Source organism: Pholcus phalangioides, unplaced genomic scaffold, assembly GCF_987345545.1.
Source record: "Pholcus phalangioides strain wild (caught in Gottingen) unplaced genomic scaffold, Ppha-v1.0 ptg000010l_1, whole genome shotgun sequence".
NCBI classification, from domain to species: domain Eukaryota; kingdom Metazoa; phylum Arthropoda; class Arachnida; order Araneae; family Pholcidae; genus Pholcus; species Pholcus phalangioides.
Window position 1 is genome coordinate 15,030,998 of NW_028301603.1, and position 8,554 is coordinate 15,039,551.

The following is an 8,554-nucleotide window of genomic DNA, read 5'->3' on the forward strand; positions in this document are numbered from 1 at the left end:
AGAGATTTAATTGAAAGAAATTATGTATTTGTGTTATTCCAATACATATTTAGGTGCATTGTACGGATGTATTTATATAAATAGGAAAAAAGAAATCTTACATTTGATTTATGTACAATGCATCTTTGATCCTAGAATGGTGTTTAACGTGCTGGGAGGCAAATTGAATTTTTTGCTGTTGTAACTCTATAAAGGGGTTATCATTAGAGCTCAGATTATATGCAAATGCATATGCGCGTATGCATTTGAATATTTTGGCCTTTTTTGCATATAAATGCATAAAATTAAAGAATTTTCAGTATAAGTGCATATTTTTGAAAGTTTATTTAATCTCACTCAATTTTTTTTCTATAATTTTCCCAATAAATATTGTTCATAATATTTTCATAACATCGGTTTTTTTTCTCCCACAGGTGAAAAATTTAGTGAATTAATACATATTTATAAAGTATTTTACGAATATTAGCCGCTTTATTGTAAGGCTATTTTCTAGAGATATGTCAGTGTTGAATTTTTTTTTTAGCAATAGTGTCGAAATTCTTTTTGTTACTGCTATTTTCGTTATTGAACAGCTGCAACAAACTGAAAATTAAAAAATGCCTGAATAAAAAATATGTAGAAGTTATTTGCATATGCGGTATACACTGAAGAGCCAAAAAAACTGGTACACCTGCCTAATATCGTGTAGGGCCCCCGCGAGTCCGCAGAAGTGCCGCAACACGACGTGGCATGGACTCGACTAATGTCTCAAGTAGTGCTGGAGGTAATTGACACCATGAATCCTGCAGGGCTGTCCATAAATCCGTAGGAGTAAGAGGGGGTGGAGATTTCTTCTGAACAGCACGTTGCAAGGCATCCCAGATATGTTCAATAATGTTCATGTCTGGGGATTTAGGGGGCCAGCGGAAGTGTCTAAAGTCAGAAGAGTGTTGCTGGAGCCCCTTTGTAGCAATTCTGGACGTGTGGGGTGTCACATTGTCCTGCTAAAGTTGTCCAAGTCCGTCGGAATGCACAATGGACATGAATGGGTGCAGGTGATCAGACAGGATGCTTACGTACCTGTCACCTGTCAGAGTCGTATCTAGACGTATCAGGGGTCCCATATCACGCCAACTGCACACGCCCCATACCATCACAGAGCCTCCACCAGCTTGTACATGTCCCCTGTTGACATGTAGGGTCCATGGATTCATGAGGTTGTCTCCATACCCGTACACGTCCATCAGCTCGATGCGATTGGAGCCGAGACTCGTCAGACCAGGCAACGTGTTTCCAGTCCTCAACAGTCCAATGTCGGTGTTGTCGGGCCCAGGCGAGGCTTTGTGTCGTGCAGTCATCAAGGGTACACGAGTGGGCCTTCTGCTCCGGAAGCCCATATCGATGATGTTTCGTTGAATGGTTTCGCACGCTGACACTTGTTGATGGCCCAGCATTGAAATCTGCAGCAATTTGCGGAAAGGTTGCACGTCTGTCACGTTTGATGATTCTCGTCAGTCCCGTTCTTGCATGATCTTTTTCCGGCCACAGCGATGTCGTAGATTTAATTTTTTACCGGATTCCCGGTATTCACGGTACACTCGTGAAATGGTCGTACGTGAAAATCCAAATTTCATCGCTACCTCGAAGATGCTATGTCCCATCTCTCGTGCGCCGACTGTAACACCACGTTCAAACTCACTTAAATCTCGATAACCTGCCATTGTAGCAGCAGTAACCGATCTAACAACTATGCCAGACACTTGTTGTGTTATTTAGGCGTTGTCGACCGCAGCGCTGTACTCTGATTGCTTCCATATATCTTTATTTGCATACGCATGCCTGTACCAGTTTTTTTGGCTCTTCAGTTTATATACATTATATATATATATACATATATATATATATATATATATATATGTGTGTGAAGGGATATTTTTTTTGTAAATGCATATGCACGAAGAAATAGAAGAGATGCATTTTAAAAACACATCTAATTTTTTTTGCATGGCAATTTTTTTAATGCATATTTTCTCATTTTTTGTACATATTTCGGAATTTTTGACTTTCACAAGATTTCGAGTGCATACTATGGGGTGTTTACAGTCGGCCCCTTGTATTCGCGGATTCCATATTCGCGGTTTCCTTTTTCGCGGTTTGTTTTTCCTTTATTGGAAATTTTTTTTTGACAACACTCGGCAATCGTCATTCACGTGTTTTGTTTGCAAAATTTGAGTTGTGCTTGTTTAGGATGGCCCATACTTTTAGTGCTACTGATAATGCTTTGAAAAGACAAAAGTGAAAACTTGACGAGAAAAATTGGATATATTCACTATGCTTGGCGAAAGTCAGTCAGTACCTGCTGTGGTCCACCATTACGGAATCAACGAATCGACGGTGAGATATATCAAGAAAAATGAATCTGAAATTCGTTCAGCCGTAGCTATAGCTGCACCCGTGGCAGTCAAAACTTTGCAGCACCTACGGAATCCACGTGTTTCTCGTACAGAAAATGATGTTTTTGCGGGTACAAGACCGATACAAAAAGATATTCCGATTGATTGTAATATTATAACAAAAAAGGCGAAAATATTTACTCTTCCATAAGGACAAGGCTGGAAAAACGTCTATTTAATTAAAATTTTATGCAAGTAAAGGTTGTTTCATAGGTTTAAGAAACGATTCGGATTACGCAATGTAAAAATCGCTGGCGAACAAGCCTCTGCCAACCAGAAGGCAGCTAGAAAATTTCCAAAGACTTTGTAGAAAATTATTGAAGAGAAGGGTTATGCACATCAGCAGGTGTTTAACGTTGACGAAACTGCACTATTTTGCAATAAAATGCCGCAAAGAAGTTAAGCAAGAGAAAAAAATCGAGCTCCTGGTTTTAAGGCAAGTAGAGATAGACTTACTATGTTGTTTTGCGCAAATGCGTATGGGTACATGATAAAACACGACATCAATTTTCAAATCTGCGAATCCGTGAGAATTGAAAGGAAGGATAAGCCAAAGCTTCCAGTATTTTGGATGAACAATAAAAAGGCTTGGACTATGAAAACACTTTCCCTGAATTGGATTAAACGTTGTTTCGTTCCGGAAGTCAGTAGGCACTTTGAGAGTGAATACATTCTATTCAAAGTTCTTTTGATACTGGATTGACCGAGGAGGAATGCAGCTGATTGGTCCTGAAACTGAAGCTGTACCAGATGAAGATGATCAACATAAAGAAGTAGGAAGACAAGTTCATCACAATTAACATAGCGGAAAGGCTTCGCAAGCTCAAATCAGCAATAGATTATTTTTATGACATAGATCTCTCTATTTTACGTTCATCACATGTAGAAAAATTAGTAGAGAAAGCCTTGTCAACATACTCCAACATACTTGATGATATGAAGAAGAAGACACGGCAAACAGAAATCACAATGTTCTTTCAGAAAACATCGCCAACAATCGCTGCACCCTCTTTTACATTCCCTTCTACCTCTGCATCACCCTACATTTTCTCATGATGTTCAATAAACGAGATATACAAAAATAACCTATGGTTTCGGTTATTCGCGGATTTCCGTATTCGCGGTCACCCCCCGGAACGTGACCCCAGCAAATACGGAAGGCCGACTGTAATGCATATTTTGGGATTTTAAGTGCACATTTTGGCATTTCAAGTGCACATTTTGGCATTTCAAGTGCACGTTTTGTATTTTAAGTGCTTATTTTAACATTTTCAAGCGCATATTTATGCATTTTTAAATTGCATATTTTTACATTTTTTAGTGCATATAATCCGGGCTCTAGTTATCATCTACGAATTTAAGAATTTTTATTTTTTCCTCAACACTTAGAGCGTTTCTTTTCAACTTGCTCTGAGATATTTTGACTCGAACTGTGCTCGGCAAAATCTAACGTGTTGTTACTGCTTCATTTTTCGAAATGTCAAAGATCATGAAAGCATCGTATAGGCTGTTCGATGAAGTACAGTTGGGAAATGTGGTTGTTCTTATCTGAAAAAAGCCGCCTTTAAATTTTACTTGATACTGGCGCCTGAAAATCTGTCAAGTTGTTTACGTTTTGTGTCCATGTCACTCTTTTGCGGCTTGATTCTGTATCAATGGATTCAGAGGTGGGATGAGAAGACCCACCGTTTTATTCCTTTCTTGTATAGTCATAGAGACGTCCTCTCTCTATGAGGATCATTTTTTGGACTCGATTTAGTGCGACAAATTTGAATAAGACCGCAAAGGAAAAAAATATTAACCCCTTCTGAGAACTTTTCTAGTTCTTACCTACTAGTTTCCCTATTCAGTGACATGACTTCGATAACCCAGGTGTATGTGCAGGGCCGGGTTAAGCTGTTTGAAGGCCCTCAGCACTTAACCTTCTTAGGTTGTTGCAATGTAGCATACACCTAAGGTGTTCGGTCAAAAATGACCCTCGGTGTAATTTTCAATGTTATTGAATTATGGTCGCATTTTATTAATGTTATTGACTTAACTATTTATTTAGCTGTCATTTATCTGCCTTTTTCTGTATTTGTATATCATTTAACATTGTCATACAGGTAAGTTTTTGTAACCATAAGGAAGTATGTATATGCATTTAATGAACCACTCTGTATCTGTGAAATAAAAATGCAGTAATTCTTTCACCGCTGAAAACCACACTATAAACTTTCAAATACAATACAATGTAGGATGTATTTTCCCTATATTTCTTACATATATTTACATTTACAATCAATGGATAGAACAATATTATCAAAAGAAAAATTACGAAATAGTGACAAAATATTTCTTACATTTGGGCGTTTGACAGTCAATGAAAGGAAGTAATAGAATATTTGTTCTTCCTGTAGTCAGTAAGTTGTTCTATTCATATTCAAGTGTTGCCCACTTGGATGAAATGTTTCTTACAAATGAACTGTCCACATTTCAAGCACTTCACAGAACATTTTTGGCCAGTCTATGGGCACAAGCGGTAAGGCCCCAACAAAGATCCCAGCCAAGCGACCCCTGCTGCAGGACGTGAGTGCGATAAATGCACCCAGTCTTCCCGACTAGGCCAGTACGTCATATAGATATTGCATCTAGGAAGTAATCAGCCCCGTATATACCGGATGACTCGAAACGTTACGCTGCCTGCCAATAGCAGTTTTTTTTTTGTCTTGTAGCATTTGCCACGAATTTACAATGGCACTATATAACAATTTTAAGGGAATTAAGATTAATTTAATACTCTAGAATACTTTAAGACATTCATTGTGCCTTATGTGCCTATTCAAGGGCCTTGTGTGGTGATGACTGGAGAAACCGCGAGACACCCAGGCTCTGTCGCAAGAAGCAACGTAAGCTCTTCGCCCCCCCCCCCCCCGCATGGAGGAGGTCCAGGGCATCTCCGGCAAAACCAATATTTATTGATAAGTCAAAGATTACATATAGTGAAAGGAAATTAAAAATTATGTAAAATGAAAAATCAAATTAATCAAGTTAAAGTCAAAGTGCAACGGGCACGGATAATAAATAATCATAGAAAGTTGTATAAAATCATGTCGCAAAAGGCGCAATCAGAAATTTGATTAACTTAAATAAATAAATAAATTGAAGTTAAATAAATAAACAAATTTAATTGATCAAGGATTGTATGACAGAAAGGCAGAGCACCCCATTGCGCTCGGGCAGTTCAGTACACTCTGTCCAATTCGCTTTTGATCACAGTTGAAGGTCTTTAAAATATCTCCGGGACACTTGATGATAGATTTAGGATTCATCCTGGTCCTCGCCTTCAAACAGTGCCACCAGCGCACTGTCAGGGTGAAGACGCGGCGATCTCCTTAACGGAGGCGCTGGTACCGGAGTTACAGGAGTTGGAGGAGACGGATCCCATGTGGTGATGCCTATAAGCTCAGGTATAAAAAACTAAATTCTTCATTCAGCTTTGCTCCTTAAGCCGGGTTTTCCTAGGAGCAGGTTTCCTGTGCAGCGCGCAACGTGATTCGCCTAGCGCGACACGCCGTCCACTCACCAGTAAGAAAAGCATCATGACTGTTTTCCTACAGAGCGCAATACGCCTCACGACAGCGCTTTACGTCGGGCGTGATTGGCCGACTGCTTCTGGAGGAGTCAAATGCGTCGTGCGCCGCGGTTTTGCCGATATTCTCTTCACTCTTGTGTGTTTTCTTTTCCTTCCGTTCAAACCGGAGCATGCAGACGACAGAGTAGCTGATGCCAAAGTCGGCGTTATATAGCCGACCTGATCTGATGCACCTCGCTAGGAAAACACAAACGCGTAGCGTGATTATGTTACACGTTTCTGTCGGCGCGAAATAGTCTAATTCGGTTTACGCTGCGCAACAAACCTATTCCTAGGAAAAACCCGGCTTTATAAACAAAGCTTATAAACTGACCTGAGAGATCAAACTTCCAGTTCAGTAATTTTTCAATTACTTAATAATTGCACAAGCAGACGGCAGGCAAGATCGTAAAAAGTGAATTTTTCCACACTCCCACAGTAAAGTAATGTGCTGCCATCTAATTTCAAATTTAAAAGTGACTCATGTGGTGATGATAAAGTTTAAAATAAAAAAATTATATGCTTTATTCTGCTTAGCTCCTTACAAACAAAGCTCATAAACTGAACTGGAAATTTGAACTGAAAGTTCGGTTATTTTATTTGAGCATAAGGAGACGTCCAAAACGAAGAAGCTCTTAATGAGCAGACGACAGATGGTTTGTTCGGTTCCCTACAAGCTCAGCTCACAAACAGAACTGGAAATTCGAACTGCCAGTTCAGTAATCTTTTCAGGACGCAAGGAGACGTCCAAAACAAGGAACCTGGAAAGAAGCAGACGACAGAGGTTCTGAGACTTAATTTGAATACACTGTGCTATAAGTAAAGTTAAGCCTCGGAACTAATGGTTTGGGCTTACTTGTCAGCCTATAGGGTTGCCACAACGGCTTTAATTTTCGTGTCTGATGTCACCTCCTTGTATTCTTTCCTCCATGTGAAGCAGACGAGAAAAAGTCTCCACTGATATCCTGCTGTCATCTAGTTGCGAAATTGGAGATGACGTATGCGGTGATTATATTTTTCGGGTCGAGGAAGCATGCTTTCTTTCAATTTGGCTCCTTATGAGCAGTGGCGGATTACCGCACAGGCGCATGAGGCGCGCGCCTGGGGCCTCGGCAGAGCGGGGGGCCTCCAAATAGTTGTGTGCTTCATCCTACATATGAATTTACATGCGCATCAACAAATCTCTTGAACTAAGTACAGTATCTGCTCTCCCTTTTTTTTTCAACCGCAATTTTTATTTTTTTTTATTTTTGTTATTTTTTGTATACTGTACGTATGAGTTATGGAAGAAAAACGGGAACTGAAAGAAAAGAACAATTTACAAGACGCAGCTCTCAAGGGCCAGTTCTTCCCCGACAAAGAAAGAAGAGACATTGTAAAGCGATCATTCAGGGAGGGTCATTTTCAAACAGTATTTCCCTAAGGGCACAAGCAGGAGGAGGGATGAGAACAGCAGGTCCTAATGTCTGTCCGAAATGAAAATTGTAGTGAAGGCATAAACAGATGTCTCATTCCACAGTATTAAATGCTTTCATGGGCGCCGATAATACGACAGCTTTGGTGTAAGCTTTTGTATACAGTATAATGGATGGCAAGATGGCTATCGGCAAGCGGCGACATCGACAGGAAGAGACAGTCGTACTAATTAAAATGAATGTAGTAGAGCTCTTATTGTGATTTTGTCTCCCACTTGTTTGAATGAAATACTATAAGCTGGTTCAAACAACATATACATTTGCAATCTATGACTGGAACCATACGACCATATGACAAAAGAAAAGTGGGGTTTGAAATGAATGCTGAATGACATGCATTCTGAATCACGTGATTTTTCTGTTGCTCTTTTAACACTCCCTCCCCGGCTGAAAAAAATCAAGGGGGTTTCTTTTCCTTCTTTCTAAAAAAAAGAGCTACATTTTTGGATTGGTCAAGGAGGCTTGGGTAGACAACATCTTTGTGTCAGACCGAAAAGTGTTTATTGTTAATGTAATTGTAATGTGTGTTATTGTAATGAAAAAAAATTTCATGCCGATCCTCAAGATTTCCTTTAGGATTTAGATTGCAGAATCTCCAAAAATAACGGTAAGCAAAACTAAAAATATATAAATTATCTGATAAATTTTTATTTGAGCATTTCAATTCAACTACAGTAGTCTCTCGAGAATTCGGTCGTGCTCTAATCCAGCACGTCCAGTAGTCCAGGATATTTAGGTGGTGTGGTGTCACTTTTCTCCCGATGCCCTAACCCCTTAACACGTTCTAATATTTCTTAATTGCTGATCAAGTCCTGACTATGTCTTTGCACGAAATTTCATATATTATTTCAATGGGTTTCTTCAAAGTTAATCCAGCAATTTTGGTAAAATCTGGCACACCGTGGTGTAATACGTACCGGATTAGCGAGAGTCTACTGCAGGGGTCTTCAACCTTTGAGGCATAGCAGGCCATATTGAAACATTTTATAAAGTACGCGGGCCACAATGTTATACAGTGGCATTTTTCGTTATTA